This window comes from Pipistrellus kuhlii, unplaced genomic scaffold (assembly GCF_014108245.1).
Source record: "Pipistrellus kuhlii isolate mPipKuh1 unplaced genomic scaffold, mPipKuh1.p scaffold_m20_p_8, whole genome shotgun sequence".
Classification (NCBI taxonomy): Eukaryota; Metazoa; Chordata; class Mammalia; order Chiroptera; family Vespertilionidae; genus Pipistrellus; species Pipistrellus kuhlii.
This window is the reverse complement of record NW_023425584.1, coordinates 64733094-64749243: the sequence shown is the minus strand read 5'-3', so window position 1 is coordinate 64749243 and position 16150 is coordinate 64733094. Positions and strand designations below refer to the sequence as shown.

The window sequence follows — 16150 nt, the reverse complement described above, 5'->3', positions numbered from 1 at the left end:
CTCCAGTCAGGGTATCTGGATAGGTTTTATACATCAGGACACCCACAATGTATATAGCATGTGAAATGGACTGTTGAATTTTGTCCCTAAACTTTTCTGGCAACATTTCCAGACTAGTTTTACACTACTACAGCATGATAAAATATCTGTCATCATTAAGTATTGTTGAGATTTTGTCTTTTTTTTTTTTTGTATTAACTTATTAGGCAATGGTATGACATCAGCTGTACATATTTTAGGTGTTTTCTCACTAATATCGTTGGCAACAACTGAACACATGACTATTTCTAAACCATTTCCTTTACAAATAAAGTTAATGGAAAAAGTGTCCAGCTCTTAATGAGGCATTCTGGTTCAACATGTAAATACATAACAACACATTTCAAAATCTGTCCCCCAAAACAGAGGCAGAAACAGGGACATCCTTGGGCAAAACTCAGAAATGGGGAAGTGAGCATGTAACCTCTTACTTCAGGTTCACAAATCGTGTAGGAGAAATTATTTGTTACATTCCCTATGAAAAGAGCAGCTGTTTGAGGCTCTGGGGTTCTCCTAGATGACAGCTGGAAAAGCTGGAATCCAAGCAAGGCCTAGCTCCAAGTATCCAAGCGTATTCCCTGAAAGACAGTCTGTTAGTGAAATAGTCACAAACTTGTCAACACCAATGACGTCTGGTGTCTGCACATATTACAATACTGATATCGTTCATCATTTCGACACTAGTATTAGAATATTATCTTTATTTCATGGCTGCTTCGTGCCTCAAACTTTAAAAATGAATAAATGTCTCATTGCACTATTCTGGAGTTTATTAGTAAACACCTGAGACAAACTAAATAAGTGGCAAACTGTACCATTCATCATTTATGTGTGTAGCAGAGAATATAGTATAGTACACTTAACATGCTTTTCTTTACATTTATACATTTTTTCTTTAGAATCTTTATAATTTACTTTCAGGAATTGTACTAGGATTATCCTGCTTTAGTTTATCCAAATGACTGAATCAAAAGTCCTGCTTTGTTGCAAAGCACCAAAGCAATCTACACTAATAAAAGAGAAATATGCAAATTGACTGTACCTTGGCGATACCCACCATCCAATCCAGAGTGAGTATGCAAATTAACCCAACAAAGATGGCAGGTTAATTTGCATACACAGGCACTGAGCAGCCTCGGGTGGGACACTTGCATCATCACTATAGTGGCATTCTGCACCGCCCCAGCCACTCAGGGCCTCTGGGCAGTGTGGGAAGGTGGAAAGGTGGCTTCGGATGGAGCGAAGGCGGTGCCGGCAACCAGGGGAAGGAAGACCCATCCTTGCATGAATTTTTATGCATTGGGCCTCTAGTTTAAGAATAAGTAGAAATGAACATATGTTTCCCATTATGTATCTGCTGGGCTATCTAACTCTCTTGAAGAGACAGGAGAGCTTTTTATTTTTTAAATTCTTTATTGTTTAAAGTATTACATATGTCTCCTCCCCCCCCCCCCCCCCATTTACCTCTCCCCGGCAAACCCCACCACCTAGCACATACCCTCACCCCCCTAGTGTCTGTGTCCATTGGTTATGCTTATATTCATGCATACAAGTCTTTTTGTTGAGTCCTCCCTCCCTGGCCTTCCCTCTGAAGTTTGAAAGTCTGTTCAATACTTTTATGTCTCTGGATCTATTTTTGTTCATTAGTTTATGTTGTTCATTAAATTCCACAAATGAGTGAGATCATATGATACTTATCCTTCTCTGACTGGCTTATTTTGCTTAGCATGATGCTCTCCAATTCCATCTGTGCTGTTGCAAATGATAAAAGTTTCTTCTTTTTTTATGGCAGTGTAGTATTCCATTTTTGTAGATGTACCACAGGTTTTTAATCCACTCATCTGCTGATGGGCACTTAGGCTATTTCCAAATCTTAGCTATTGTAAATTGTGCTGCTATAAACATAGAGGTGCCTATGTCCTTTCTGATTGGTGTTCCTGATTTCTTGGAATATATTTCTAGAAGTGGAATAATTGGGTCAAATGGGAGTTCCATTTTTAATTTTTTGAGGAAACTATACTGTTTTCCACAGTGACTGCACCATTCAGCATTCCCACCAGCAGTGCATGAGGGTTCCTTTTTCTCCACATCCTTGTCAGTGTTTGTCATTTATCAATTTGTTGATGATAGCCATCCTGACAGGTGTGAGATGTTATCTCATTGGCATTTTGACTTGCATCTCTCAGATGATTAGTGACTTTGAGCATGTTTCCATATGTCTCTTGGCCTTCTATATGTCCACTTTCAAAAAGTATCTATTTAAGTCCTTTGCACATTTTTTTATTGGATTATTTATCTTCCTTTTGTTAAGATGTATGAGTTACCTGTACATTTTGGATATTAGGCCATTATCAGATATAACCTTGGCAAATATGTTCTTTCATGCAATGGGCTTTCTTGTTGTTTTGTTGATGGTTTCTTTTGCTATGCAGATTTTATTTTGATATAGTCCCATTTGTTTATTTTCTCTTTAGTTTCCATTGTCATAGGAGCTGTATCAATAAAGATATTGCTATGACATATGTCTAATTTTTTTGCTGCCTATGGAATCTTCTAAAATTTTTATGGTTTCCTATCTTACATTTAAATCCTTTATTCATTTTGAGTTTATTTTTGTGTATGGTGTAAGTTGGTGGTCTAGTTTCTTCTTTCTCTTCCTCTCCTTCCTTCCTTCCTTCCTTCCTTCCTTCCTTCCTTCCTCCTTCCTTTTCTTCCTCCCTTCCTTCCTTTACTTCCTTCCTTTCCTTCATTTACTCCTTCCTTCCTTCCTTCCTTCCTTCCTTTCTTTCTTTCTTTCTTTCTTTCTTTCTTTCTTTCTTTCTTTCTTTCTTTCTTTCTTCTTTTTATTTGCATGTATCTGTCCAATTTGCCCAACACCATTTATTGAAGAGACTGTTTTGACTCCATTGTATGCTCTTGCCTTCTTTGTCAAATATTAATTGAACAGAATGGCTTGGGTCGCTTTCTGGGTTTTCTTTTCTGTTCTGTTGGTCTATAATTCTGTTCTTGTGCCAGTACCAGACAGTTTTGAGGACAGTAGTTTGTAATATAGCTTGATATCTGGTATTGTGACCCCTCCAATTTCATTCTTCATTCTCAAGATTGCTGTGACTATTTGGGGTCTATTTTTATTCTACATGAATTTTTGGAGAGTTTGTTCTAGGTCTGTGAAATATTCCATTGATATTTTAATGGAGATTGCATTGAATATCTATAAAATAGATTGCTTTGGGTATTATGGACATTTTGATGTTGATTCTACCAATCTATGAACATGGTATATTCTTCCATATATTTATGTATTCTTCTATCTCCATTTTCAATATCCTATAGTTTTCTGAGTACAAATATTTTACCTTAGTTAAGTTTATTCCTAGGCATCTTTTTTTTTTTTTTTTTTTTTTTTTTTTTTTTTTTTTTTTTTGTTCAATGGTAAATGGGATTTTTTTTGTTTTGTTTTTTTTTTGTTTGTTTTTTTTGTTACTCTTCTGTGAGTTTATTACTGGTGTATAAAAAAACACATAGGTTTATGGGCATTAACTTATATCCTGCTACATTGCTGAATTCATTTATTAACTTTAGTAGTTTTTAAATGGAGTCTTTAGGGTTTCCTATGTACAATATCATGTCATCTGCATATAATGACAGTTTTACTTCTTTTCTAATTTGGATATTTTTATTTCTTCTTCTCTTCTGATTGCTATGGCTAGCACTTCCAGTACTATGTCAAACAGGAGTGGTGAGAGTGGGCATCCATGTCTTATTCCTATTCTTAAGGAAAATGGTTTTAGTTTTTGCCCATTGTGTATGATGTTGGCTGTAGGTTTGTCATATAAGGCTCTTCTTAGGTTGAGATATGATCCCTCTAATCCCACTTTGTTGAAAGATTTTACCAAGAAAGGTATAGGATTTTGTCAAATGCTTTTACTACATCAATTGATATTATTATGTGATTTTTATCCATTTATTTATGTGATGTATCACATTTATTGATTTGCTAAGATTCTACCAGCCTTGCATTCCTGGAATAAATCCCACTTGGTCATTGTGTATGATCTTTCTAATGTAATGCTGGATTCGATTTTTAAAATATATATTTTTTATTGATTTTTTACAGTGAGGAAGGGAGTGGGATAGAGAGTTAGAAACATCAATAAGAGAGAAACATCAATCAGTTGCCTCCTGCATATTGCCTACTGGGTAAGTGCTTGCAATCAAGATACATGCCCTTGACTGGAATCGAACCTGAGACTCTTGAGTCTGCAGGCCAGTGCTCTAGCCACTGAGCCAAACCAGTTAGGACCTGGATCTGATTTGCTGGAATTTTATTGAGGATTTTAGCATCTATGTTTTTTTTTTGTTTTGTTTTGTTTTTATATATATATTTTATTGATTTTGTACAGAGAGGAAGGGAGAGAGATAGAGAGTTAGAAACATCGATGAGAGAGAGTCATCGATCAGCTGCCTCTTGCACACCCCCTACCGGGGATGTGCCCGCAACCAAGGTACATGCCCTCAACCGGAATCGAACCCGGGACCCCTCAGTCTGCAGACCGACGCTCTACCACTGAGCCAAACCGGTTTCGGCACAATAATACTTTTTTATTTCCTCTTGATTCGAACTGTATAACCCTTATTCTGAGTTCTTTTTTCTGACATATTGCAGGCCTACATTTCATTTAGTTCCTTTTCTGGTAATTTCTCCTTTTCTTTCCTTGCGGGTTATTTCTTTGTCTCCCCATTTTTGTTGTCTCTTTCTGGCCCTGGGCTCTCTGCTAGGGGTAGCAGTCCATTGGTCCTGGACTTGCTAGCCCCAGAGGGCTGGGCCTGCCTTGAGTTTCATACCTTTATTGTCTCTTCTCTGAGTTTTGACCCCTTCTCCCATAGTTTTGATCCCTTAGTTATCCATTTCTTGGCATTGGTGGGGGCAGGTTCACAGTTCCTTTGGTATGTATGACTCTCTGTGAGAACTCAGAGCCCTCTGGCATGCAATTAGCTTTGTGACCCAAGTCCTAAGGCATTATGGTGTCCTAGGTCCTTCTGGCAGTTCACTTGCAGTGCGGTCGTGTGATCTGTGGCTTGGTACACCAGGTCACACCAGCAGCTCTGACCTGGGCTGGGGGTTGGGTGCATGCTGGGTGACAGCTCTGTCTGTGCTGTGTGCAGAGTGTGCAGAGACCAAAGGTTCTGTCTGTGCTGGGGCATAGCACACACTGGGCTGTAGCTCTGTGTCAGGGGCAGCATGCACACCAGTCAAAGGTTATGTCTGTGCCTGTGCCAGAGCACGCTCTGTCTGTGCTGGGAACAGGGAACTCACCGGGCAAGGGCTCAAGACAGCAGAGCTTTTAACTTCCAGTTCATTTTGTGCCTTTGACAACCTCTTGCTTAGGCATACAGTCAGCAAGCATGAGTGTTTTCAGAAAAGAGAAAGTCTTTGTCTATGATGGGTCACTTTTCCCTTGTAATGTTTAAGCTAAATCATCTGTTCAACATTCAAAAAAAAAAAGAAAAAAAAAAGGAGCAAATAAAGAGAGCAGATGTCACTGTTATAAGGGGCAAGTGATGTTAACTGTATCCTTGAAAGGAGTTTGAATGGTCTCATAGCTTGCAGAGAGCTTCTGGATACTGATGCCTGACTGACTATGCAGGTTGAGCTTTGAGATCCAATCAGCTCTGAGATCCTACCTAGTACCTCTCCAACTTCCTTTCCTAGCAACTGAGTCTAGTAATGCAAAAAACCCTAACTCATTTTTCTTCAATTCAGTCTTGGCTTCTCTTGTACCTGGCCCATATTTTGGTCTCTGATATCCTTCCATTGAGGTATTGAGTGACCTCCAGTGCAGTAGAGTAGAGAAAATGATTTAAAGTTCTCCACACATTGACGATCAATAGGAGAGTTCAACATATTATCCCAGTATACATTTTATTATAAAATCAGAACACTTTCCACTATGAACTGGACTGTTACAACTGCACCAGTGAAGCAGAGATTCCTTTTGTTTGTTTGTTTTCTTTATTCAGACTCTACCCAGTCCTCAAGGCCCCAGCTTACCCACAGTCTTCCAGCACAGCAATCCATAGGACTTAGCCATTCTGGATGCAGCCCAACCTATAAAGTTTTCAATAACCTACCTTCACTCCTTTAAAAATGTACTAGTCTTATCTCTAGGACCATAGCATTATCAGGTGGGTGACATTTAGTTCATCACTAAATTTATAATTGTGTATGTGTTAACATAGAGCAATATATTATAATTCTTTCACTAAACAAAATGAGTGAGTTAAGTTTCTTTAAAAACTTATTTTAAAAAATATATTTAACCTCACAGAGCTGTGGTAATGAAATTGAATATATAGAACACCACAAAAGCTGCTCAAGTATAAAGTCAACACCAAGCCATTGCTTAATATGCACAGAGGATATTCAGTCAATGTTGATATTAATGATACTATTTGATTGAGCCTACATTTGGCCATGGTTTACCCAAATGAATTATTATTTTATTGTATATAAAGCCCAGAAATCCTTTTTCTCAGTATAGTATGTTTACAATGGAAAATATTTTCAAAATAATTAAGACACTTTTGAAAAAACTCTCTTTAGCAGATTACATGCAAAACTCTTGTTATAAATTACAAACAGTGGTGTGTGGATATAAACAATATGTATCCCATTTGTGCATAATAGTTATACATGTTGTTAGATGTACCATTGAGGAGTTAGGCCGTGCTAACGGACTTGGCTGCCATCAAATAGACACAAATCCAGAAGACCACATATATACAGTTGCATGGGGTGTGACATCCTGGACCAAAGAAAAGGAACTGGATATCAGGATTATTCTAATTATGTTAATACAAAGGTAAATAGAGATAAAGTAAATACAAAATGAGGAAGCTAATATGAGATAATCTAATTAACAGCTGTAAAAAATGCCTGCAAAACATAGAAAGGAAGAAATAAATTAGAAAAGGCATAAAGGAAAAGGAACACCAAAAACAACATAAGCAAAATGACAAATTTATTTTCTAAATCTAATGTGTGACTAGCCATACATAAATTGAAGAGAAATATCAAAGCACCACGTTTCAGAAGAGATTGATGGTCTTGGTTCTGTAAAGACAGGACCACAAGGGAAGAGAATAATGAGATGCACACAGGGCTCCCAGTGACATCCTTTTCCATGCCCAGTGCCCGTGGTAACATGCCAGCATGAGGACAAGAAAGTGAAGATAAATATTTTCATGTTGTGCTTGTCAGCAGTTAAAATCTGTAGTTAAAAAAAAAAAAGTAGGTAAATAAATAAAGTGACAGTATTTTTATAGGGAGTACAAACTCTTTCATAGTTAACTGTCCAGCAGGAGGAAACTTCTGAAACTGAGGTCCAGGAGTACCAGTCTTTCTCACAGTAAACCAATGAGTCATGTAAATACACCGAGGAATTTAAGAGCGTACAACAGGATTTTTATGAAGTTACCAAAAGTGGAGAAGACTAATTTCATATCAACCATGATTTACACAGAGGCTGAAACTGTGGCTTATGAGGCGAGATGTTGCAAGTGTGTGAAAGTTTGAGCCAAAGAAAGTATTCTTTCTAAAGGCAAATAATTCAATTTAAAAAGAAAATTTAAATGTCACATTCAGAACTGGACTGTGGCTTCCATTATGTAGTATATTGGCCTCTTAAAAGAGGCAGTGAAAACCTCATTATGGATTTTATTAAGGGAAAAAAAGGACATGTGTAAAGGTAGATAATGACTCTATTCAACTATGAAATTGATTTTATATATGTATATATTGAAATAGCACGTATTATATATGCAGGGTGTCCCAAAAATGTATGCATTGTTAACCAGCTGATAGCTCAATTTTTAAAATAAAATGTATTTTAATAAACACTGCCTTTATAATTATTCAAAGTGTGTGTATACATTTTTGTGGGGTACCCTATTATATTATATACAGCTGGGTCCTTAAAGAAGACAAGGAGTGATGGAAGAATGTTAAGGAGAGATGACCAGTGCCTTGACCACTACAAGCAGATCAAGATTAAAAAATATAAATATTAAACTCTAACCTTCTGCTTCTGAAGACAGAAGAAAGCTCAGGTACTAGAGGCCACAGACCTCACTCACAGAGCTGCTGAGCTGGTCCTTCTCCATTGGACTCTTAATTGGAGTATGTTTTTTTTAAAAACTGTCCACCTGTGTCTCCCCTCCTCCTTGGCTGCATGGAGCCAGGAACCTCATCAGAGCCTGAATTTTGCCTTTGGTTCTGCCTTTGGTGAGGGGCTGGGAGGTTGGAAAGGAAAGAAGGGAGTAAGATGCTCTTTTTGCAAATTAACCAGTAATTTGACTTAGAATGTTTATGAAAAAATAGTATATATAAATGTATGTAGATATGTATCTGTATACAATAAACATTTATTGATTCAACAACTGTTTATTGATTGCCTGCTATCTTCCAGGCATCACTCTTAAGTGCTTAAGATACTTCAATAAATAAAAGATTCAGAATACTTTGCTTTTGTGAAACTTATGTCAAGTAGGGTAACACACAACAGACAATTAACCTAGCAAAAAATACTCTTATTATATGTGAGAAGAGAGTAAGGGTAGAGGGAATCAGGAATGGGGGAGGTAGGGTTGCAGTTTTAGGTAGCTATGCAAGGTAGACCTCATTGACCATTTGAACAAAGACAGTGACAGAGTTATAGGCAGAGCATATCTGCAGGAAGGGCAATTCAGACCGAAGGAACAGAGTGTGGGAGTGTTAAGGCATGCGTGGTGTGTGGACAGCTAGGAAGCCAGAGTGAGTAAATTAGGGTGAGAGAGAGTGGAGAGAAGCAGAAGAGGGCTCAGAGGGACACAGTATGTAGGCTTTTGGCCATAGAGAGGAATGGGGCGCTAGTTAAATTCATCATGTACTCATCGAAACACAGGGCATGCAGAACTGGAATACAACCTCACCCTCGCCCTCTTAAGTGGCGTCTGTCTGCTCATGGATACAAGCAATTGCAATGTGATGCAGAAAATGTGGATGGGGTGCCATGGATGCCATAAGTCCCTGTGAGTATTCCATCTTTCCCAGATATGGAGATGGGAGGTAGAAGACTTTCCCTAAGTGGCCCAAGTTTTGAAATAGGGAAAGAAAGGAGATTTTCTAGACTAAGGGAATGGCATGTATGTATCATTCTATTAACAAATAATTATTGGACACTTAATTTTATGAGTAGTTTTAGGCATTGGGGAAACAGTAGTAATCAAAACTGATACATATTTTAAAATCCTTGCTGGTATGGAGAGGGGAAGCATGGGGTTATCCGGTGAACTTCAGGCACTTTAGTGTGACCTGGGTGGAAAGTGACAGAGGATGAGGCCAAATGGTAGTCAACAGTGGCAGCTCCTAAATAGCCAGTTTTCATGCTAAGAAGTTTGGCTTTTACCCTAAGGAAGGTGGTGGAAGAATGTCACCGAAAGGTATTCCTCAGGGGAAATATAATAGTTTGTTCCCCTGGGTCCATGTCAGGTGCCAAAAAATTATACATTTGAGAATACAGGAGATAGACTACCATTGTTTGCAAAAGATAGCTTGCAAGCCATGACCTTCCCTCACCTTCCTCTTCTTAGGATGTTTAGAAAGAAAACACAACTGGAAGAGAAGATATTTGAACATAACTGAGTGTGTGTGTGTGTGTGTGTGTGTGTGTGTGTGTGTGTATGGAGCTTTGGAGTATTTATATGGCTTATGATTCATTGCTGTTCCCTTCTCCATGGGAAAATTTCACTGGTGAAACACTCACATTCTTCCATTGTAAAATAAAAGCTTAAAAATAATACCCATCCATCCTTGTAAAACGACAGGCCAATTTAAACTTGGGGGGAAACAACTGGAAACAGGTTGGGGAAGGGCGAAGGGCTTTCCTTCGCTGACTTGTGTGAGTGGACCAGATAAGGACACACTCCCGGCTTTTATGTAGGCTAATCTCCCATTGACCCCCCCAGCCCTACTGTGGCATCCATCACAGAGTCAACAGGACTTCTTTTGCTTTCTAATTGTACCCACTGACACTGTTTTTCTCCCTGAAGACAGATGATCATCTTCTTCAACTTACTTTTTATTACCCAAATTCAACTTATATTTTATTCAGTGTCTGATTTGTAGAAAGTTTTCTTTTTAGGTAAATTGGGGTAGAAGGGTCGATATAATCTTCCCATGAACACATACATTTTACATATCTAAATGTTTTAAAACTTCAGGCATTCCCAAAGTTAGTATATGATCAAGACCAGTTTTGTGTTTCCAAAGGAGTAGGATCTGGGCAGTTAAGAGTTCGCTCTGGAATCGAGCCCCACAGGCCAGTTTAAAGCCTCGGAGTTTACTGAGCCAGATGCTGGCGTTTGAAAGCGGCGTTGCTAACCTTCTCCGAGAGGTGAAATGAAGTTCTTTTCAAAAGTCGCCAGAGACTCTGCCTCACTTAAGGAACCCGTGGCATCCGAGGTGATAACAGAACCCAGTCGTTTCAGGCTGGCTGCCCAACGCGGCTGAAAACTTAGTGACAGATAAAACATAAATCAGGGCCCTTATCATTCTGCTTCCTTGCTTGCCAAATGGGGGGTTAGTTTATCAGCGACCTGTAGGCTCACTGACTGCTCTCCCCCTGGAGCTGGGCAGCGGGGCAGAGCCGGCGGGAAGCTAAATGGCTGTTCTAAAACGTGTTCATGTAAACAAGCCAGGGTAAGACTTCCTTGAACTGCCAGTTAGTGAAGTGTCATCCATCTCACTAAACTGTACATGTGATAGGGGCATATCGTCGATATCTGAAAAGAAAACAAATAAAAAGGGGGAAAAAACCAAGTTCCCTGCTTTAGGCTGGGACCTCTCGTGTTGATAAAAGTACTAAGAATTAAATAACCTGGCCCAAGAAATGGCTACTCATTCACAGGAAGGCAGGGGGTGGGGCAGGGAGGAACAAATTTTTTTTTTTTTTTTAAGGACATTTAGAAATATCATTGGCATCCTCCAAAAAAAGCATGTGGTTGTCACTTTCATGTTCACTATACTAGCGATAGTAAGTTTTCCTACTATTTAAAGAAACAATTCTACAAACCTGTTCGGAAGATGTTAAAATTGATGTTATTTTTTCATGTTCTCATATGGTTTGCTGACAGGAACAACATAGTCTTCTAGGCACAGAGGTAAAGTCAGTCTAGGATCCCTGCTCTAGCCTAATCATTTACCAATACCTGGGAAGAATTAAGTCCTCTTTTATAAGGCACTAGTACCCCCCACTCAGCACCCTCAGAAAAGTAACGAACAGTTTGAGGATCTCACTGCAGGATCTTCCTCCATGAGAATGTAAGACCCTCATTTGGAGGAATCATGTTTTCAGACATGGCTAAAGCAACTCTACTTAGAAGGAAGATATGTGACCTTTATAAAAGGCCAAATAGCTGTGTGCTGGCACCGAAGTTAACAGGATGGGCCCAGCCAGAGGTAGAGTAAATGTCTGGAAGTTAACTGAGCTTGGCATTGTTTAACATGTTTGGATGTGGAACTGACACTTTAGGAAGAAGAAACAATAGATGCATTTTACAAAGAGCAAAACAAAGTTACTTTTCCTGGGACCAGGGTGAGAGGAGGGACACGCAAATACGTTCAGATAAGTGATGAATTTCTTTATGTGGTAGAAACTGGAGATGCATATGTTGGCCACACCTATACATTGTATCATGTGTTGTGTGAACACTACTTTCTCGCTGGAGTTTGGTGCATCGCCACTGAAAACTCAAGATGTTTCCATTTTAAAATTGATGCATGAATATAAATATAGGGTAAGTAAACCTGTGACCTGCCAAAGATACCAGCATACAAGTTTACTAAACACTATGAAAACTGAGGCCAGACAAATTTGTCTAAAAAAAAAAAAAAAAAAAACCCCAAAGGTTTCCACTCAAAAAGTCATTTACATTGTAGATTTCAGGTAATGCATCACAGGTTATAAACCAGGCTTTTAACTTGATCAGGGACTTCGGTTTAAATAGAATGGTTTTTATTAGAGTTTTGTGGTTCCATTTGTTTTTCTCGAGTTGATACATGTAGTGACTATTCTTTCACATCGTCATTTGAAGCTGTACTACCAGAAGAACTTACCTTGCAAAAGATCTTAAAACATCGAAATATTTACAGAAATTATTGATAACCTACAGAAGACTGATCTCACAATTTATCTCACTGGGAAAAAATAATACAAATTTATTTACACTCAAATGCACCATTTGCTTATGAAGCTTTTGCTATATACATGTATTGGACCAAACTGGGAACATGGGGATTTGCAACACACTTTGGCTACTTTTGCCACCTAAACAGTGCAAGTGCAGACATTTGTGTGTATTTTTATTATTATTATTCAACATATATATTAATATATATTATATATATTCATCCACCAAATATTTTGGAATAACTATATGTCCAATAGCACATACACACATTTACATTTAATGAATACACTATAGTTCTATGCTTACAAAGGCATATAATAATAAGGTAATACAATAGACTCAGATCTTGAGGGGCTTTCAGTCCAGTTCCAGATATAATATTTTGATACATTTTAAATGCAAATTTTATAAGACAGTGATGAGATGTCACAAAATAATACATTTTAAAGAGAATTTTATTAACAACTAAGGAGAGAAATTAAAGATGGCTCCAATTGGAGGCTCATTGTGTTTGAAAGGGCTAGTGATCTTGTCCAGTCTTGTCACCAACTTTCAGAAGCACTCCAAGTATCTGAATAAATACCGATATTGGGCTCACTATCTTAAATTATCTTCTATAATCTTATACTTATCTGAGACTTCAGAGGAGGCCCTACCTTATTATCATTGCCCTCCAGAAAAAGAAGAGTCACAACCTGTCTCAAGTGTTAAACAACCCTGACACTTAAGAAATCATTCAAGTTAACTTCTAACCTTCATGCTGCAAGCTTAGCTTGTTTCATTAAGTCCTCAAAGATGTTTGTTAAATTGTTTTGTCATTCTCTCCTTCTAACTGAATAATGACGCATCCTATCTTTCCAGAAGTAGTCCTTTAATTGTCAAGTGCACTGTTGATGTTATTAGCTTTATTGTCCATTTGGTATTCTAACAACTCCAGCTCTTTGATTGAGAGCTAAAAGCTCTGGGAAACAGCCCAGATTAGTGGATTAGAATGAGTCAGGAAGTATTGCAACTCTGTGTTACCAGATCACATCTGGTCTAGGTCAGTAATGATACCAGCATAGGTGACAATTCATTGGTCTACATACACCAGCACTCTCCATTAACAATATAACTCGAGATATATATGCAGTTTTAAATTTCCTGGTAGTACATCAAAAAGAATGAAAAGAAACAGGTGAAACTACCTTCAATAATATATTTAATTTACCTAGCACACCCCAAATATTGTCATTTCAACATGTAATAAACAAAATTACTAATGAGATAGTTTACATTCTTTTTTATGCTAACCCTTTGAAATCTAATATGTGGTTGGCACTTGTGGCACATCTCAACTTACACTAGTCACAGTCAAGTGTTCAACAGCCACATGTTGCCAGTACCAGACCACATAGGCCTGCATAAATTAGATGGCAGTCTCAGTGAGTGTCAATCTCAACACATGGAATCTCCCCTGTTGATAAGGCCACTAGGTATAAAAACTGAATCCATTCTCCCTATCAGAGGTGGTTCTTGATCTCACTCTCTCTGCTGTTTATTCCAAGTTTGAACAGTGGTCATTATAATCACTTTTGTCATATTTCAAAATACTCTCAAATGCTATTTTAAGTCTACAAGCTGAATGGTAATCCCCCCAGTACTCCGTAATGAAGAGAGATATCAGGTGTGCCTTATTTGTTTGCTTGTTTACCATATACCACATTTCTGGTTTCAGAGTCAGTCAGCCTATCAGGCTATATTTATTAGGGCCAGGCCTGGTTGATGTGCCAGGGACAAGCCATGAGGGACACAGAGTCCTGGTCTTTAAGGAACCTTTCTCTGTTCTAGGTCCAGCAGGTAAAATGATTTCTTCTTGTCACAAGTTTTGTCTCATGAAGGAATATAATAGACTTGTCAGACGACCCATTTGCACAGTACCCTCTAGGCCCTGTCTAGAGGGTACTGTGCAGAGTCTAGGGCAATGGTTCTCAACCTTTCTTATGCCACGACCCTTTAATACAGTTCCTCATGTTGTGGTGACCCTCAACCATAAAATTATTTTCATTGCTACTTCAATTTGCAACTAAAATTGCAACTAAAATTTTTGCTATTGTTAATGAATTGTAATGTAAATATATGTGTTTTCCCATGGTCTTAGGCTCTACAGTGTAGAGGGCCAAATGGGAAGACACCTGGACATTCTATAGACTGTTGCTAACTGGGCCCGGGATATTGGCAGAATCATGTTAGTTGCACTCCCGCCCTGGGAGTGCGGAGATGTTCTTAGTTCCTGACTAATGTGTTTGTTCAAGACAAAGGAGTGGGTGGAACCTGGGCTCTCCCAGGCTCCTTGTTTTCCTGTGAAACCCCTTGTTGGATTGGAGTATAAATAGATGTGCTGCGTGGCTCAGAAGGTTGTCAGTCTGTCTCTCCCGCAGAGGAGGTCAGTGGCCCTCCTAGCTCCCAGCTTGAAATCTATTTCTATGTCTTCTCTCTTTATTTCTAATATTTCTCAATCCCTGGGCACCTCCGTTTAGAACCGATTCGTTCATCTCTCTTTCCATGAGGGACATGGAAAAGGGAGATCCCTGCACTACAGCAGTGGTTCTAGGGTATAAAAACAAAAATGAAAAATATCTTTAGTCTTTTTTTGTCCTGTAACACTCCGTTTGGCAAGTTTTTGAAAAATGAAAACTCATTTGCAAATGAGTGCATCAAATTGCTGGCATTATACCTTTTCATAAATATTTTGTAACTGACTATAATGTGATACTTCATTTTGTGTCACATTATAGTCAGTTAAGTGCCACATTATACCTGATCTCTGTCTTCTTAAAAGTAACAGCAAAGGAAAAATGCTCCCTCCACAAAAAAAAAAAAAAAGCCCAAAGAATAAGTCAAATAAAAGTCATAAAGTGGTGTCCCTGAAAATACAAACATCTGTACAATAAACCCCCAATTCACCAATTTCAATTATTCTGTGGGCAGAAACTGCCTACTTAACGATGGTCGCTCCCTGAAGAACTGACAGAATGGCTTCCTTCTGAGCCTAATGAATGAAATGTTTTCTGATCTCAGTTGAAAGTGAAGCTTGCCTTCTCGTTCGATGTTCTATCATCCTTGAACAAAGCAAAGCGCTCAGAACTTCCCTGGGCACAGTGTGCTCTTTCCCCCTATTTATCAGCTGACTTTAATGTTCTCTCTTTTTAGCTTTCAAGTTTCTGTGACCTCAATATGACATTTTAGTTGAGTGATTAATCGCTGTTAAATGGCACTGCGCTGATTAAACGAAGGCCTTGTTGGCATGAGAGTTGGTTACAATGCTGTGATTCAGTGTGATAAGCTTAAACATACACAATTAGATGTAGTAATATCTAATTTGTCAAAGCTCTTGTGGCTTAATTTTCTGCCGCAGAGCTCGAAGGAAATGGTGACTGGACAAAAAAGCTCCAGATTTATTGCTTAAGTACCTTCTAGTAAATTGATCTTGCCCATCATGTAATCTCATTTTGGACATTTTGGGAGACAGCGAAGCTCCGATAGCCTGAAACCTCCTTAAAAATGGGCCCGAGGGTTCCTGATCACAGAACTTGAAAGCTAAGCAACAAGATATGGATGTCTCTTCAGAGACAGACAACAACCCATTTGCCTGGCCAGTGCTTTCCTGTTAGGATAATTGCATCAAAAGAATAAATGTCAGTAAAAGGATGAAAGAATAATGCAGGAAAATAAAAAAAAATACATATTGGCTCCTGAAAACATCATGCTGAAATAGGACCTAGCTCTATTATGTGACAAACAAAACAGGAGCAGTGGACATTTCTTTTCAAAGGGTTATTACAATCATAATTATCTTATTCTAACAATAGTCGGTTTTTCTGGAATATGTTTTCAAGGCAGG

The 16150-nt window shown here is 38.4% G+C and overlaps 1 long non-coding RNA gene across 1 annotated transcript; it reads left to right on the top strand.

Moving 5' to 3' along the window:
- Positions 1-519: 519 nt before the first annotated feature.
- Positions 520-14827, top strand: LOC123651778. The gene is made up of 3 exons (XR_006740693.1): positions 520-531; positions 9352-9357; positions 14417-14827. It is a non-coding gene; the product is annotated as an uncharacterized LOC123651778 (long non-coding RNA).
- The last annotated feature ends 1323 nt before the right edge of the window (positions 14828-16150 follow it).